General features: G+C 54.1%; 1 pseudogene; it reads left to right on the plus strand.

Moving 5' to 3' along the window:
- The window catches only part of LOC109948823, a 4,502-nt pseudogene continuing 3,449 nt past the window's right edge, over positions 1,260–2,312 (plus strand).

Raw genomic sequence — 2,312 nt, forward strand, 5'->3', positions numbered from 1 at the left:
ATGTCAAGGCCAAGGCATGCCAAGGCCAAGGCATGCCAAGGCCAAGGCACGACATGCCAACGCAAGGCAAGGCAAGGCATGCCAAGGCCATGCCATGCCAAGCTTCCAATAGCCTCACTTTCTCGAAATGCCTTGAATGGGGCAATGCCAAGGCCAAGCCAAGGCAAGGCATGTCAAGGCCAAGGCATGCCAAGGCATGCCAAGGCCAAGGCACGACATGCCAACGCAAGGCAAGGCAAGGCATGCCAAGGCCATGCCCAAGCTTCCAATAGCCTCACTTTCTCGAAATGCCTTGAATGGGGCAATGCCAAGGCCAAGCCAAGCCAAGGCAAGGCATGTCAAGGCCAAGGCATGCCAAGGCCAAGGCATGCCAAGGCCAAGGCACGACATGCCAACGCAAGGCAAGGCAAGGCATGCCAAGGCCATGCCATGCCAAGCTTCCAATAGCCTCACTTTCTCGAAATGCCTTGAATGGGGCAATGCCAAGGCCAAGCCAAGGCAAGGCATGTCAAGGCCAAGGCATGCCAAGGCATGCCAAGGCCAAGGCACGACATGCCAACGCAAGGCAAGGCAAGGCATGCCAAGGCCATGCCCAAGCTTCCAATAGCCTCACTTTCTCGAAATGCCTTGAATGGGGCAATGCCAAGGCCAAGCCAAGGCAAGGCAAGGCATGTCAAGGCCAAGGCATGCCAAGGCCAAGGCACGACATGCCAACGCAAGGCAAGGCAAGGCATGCCAACGCAAGGCAAGGCAAGGCATGCCAAGGCCATGCCATGCCAAGCTTCCAATAGCCTCACTTTCTCGAAATGCCTTGAATGGGGCAATGCCAAGGCCAAGCCAAGGCACGACATGCCAAGGCAAGGCCAAGGCACGACATGCCAACGCAAGCCAAGGCAAGGCATGCCAAGCTTCCAATAGCCTCACTTTCTCGAAATGCCTTGAATGGGGCAATGCCAAGGCCAAGGCAAGGCAAGGCAAGGCATGTCAAGGCCAAGGCATGCCAAGCTTCCAATAGGCTCAGTTTCTCGAAATGCCTTGAATGGGGCGATGCCAAGGCACTTCATGCCAACGCAAGCCAAGGACACGCCATGCCAAGCTTCCTATTGCCTCACTTTCTCGAAATCCCTTGAATGGGGCAATGCCTAGGCCAAGCCAAGGCAAGGCATGTCAAGCCCAAGGCATGCCAAGGCCAAGACACGACATGCTAAGGCAAGGCAAGGCATGCCAAGGCCAAGGCACAACATGGCAAGGCAAAACGCATGGCAAGTCGATGCCTTGGCATGTCAAAGCAAGGTTTGCCAAAGCAACGACATGCCAACGCAAATCAAGGCAATCCAAGCAAGGCATGCCAAGGTAAGTGAAGGCCATGCGAAGAGAAGGCAAGCATGAAAAATACAAAGTGTCGGATGTTAGCCTCACCAAATTGGGGGGATAGTGACTTGAAAAGGAGGGGGAGGGACGAATCGAAGCGACGCAGGGCTGAATCTCAGTGGATAGCGGCAGCAAGGCCACTGTGCCACTTACAATACCCAGTCGCGTATATAAGTCGTATGCAAAGGATTCTACCAGCCGCTCGGTAGAAATTGTAATTTAAGGCGGCCCTGGCAGCTGGTCAGCCGCGAGGGTTTCACCAAGGACACGTGCCTTTGGGGGCCTAGGGCCCCTACTGAGGGTCGGCAAACGGGCGGCGGGCGCATGCGTCGCTTCTAGCCCGGATTCTGACTGAGAGGCGTTCAGTCATAATCCAGCGCACGGTAGTTTCGCGCCACTGGCTTTTCAACCAAGCGCGATGACCAATTGTGCGAATCAACGGTTCCTCTCGTAATAGGTTGAATTATTAGTGAGACACAGTCATCAGTAGGGTAAAATTAACCTGTCTCATGACGGTGTAACCCCAGCTCACGTTCCCTATTGGTGGGTGAACAATCCAACACTTGGTGAATTATGCTTCACAATGATAGGAAGAGCCGACATTGAAGGATCAAAAAGCAAAGTCGCTATGAACGCTTGGCTGCCACAAGCCAGTTATCCCTGTGGTAACTTTTCTCACACCTCAAGATTCAAATCCGACCCACCCCAGGATGACCAGGCCACGCTTTCATGGTTTGTTTTCCAGGGGAAATCAGAATCAAACGAGCTCATCTCCCCAGGTTACGCAGCCGATTTGTGTTCCCTTTGAGCTAAATTTAGGGCACCCAACAATGAGTTAGAAGATGAAGCACTCCAACCAAGTTCCCCACCTGACAATGTGATCCACCCAATCGACCGACAAGAGGCCGGCCTCGCGTCCAAAAATAGGGGCAATCCCCCGC

The sequence above is a fragment of the Prunus persica genome, chromosome G4 (assembly GCF_000346465.2).
Source record: "Prunus persica cultivar Lovell chromosome G4, Prunus_persica_NCBIv2, whole genome shotgun sequence".
NCBI lineage: Eukaryota > Viridiplantae > Streptophyta > Magnoliopsida > Rosales > Rosaceae > Prunus > Prunus persica.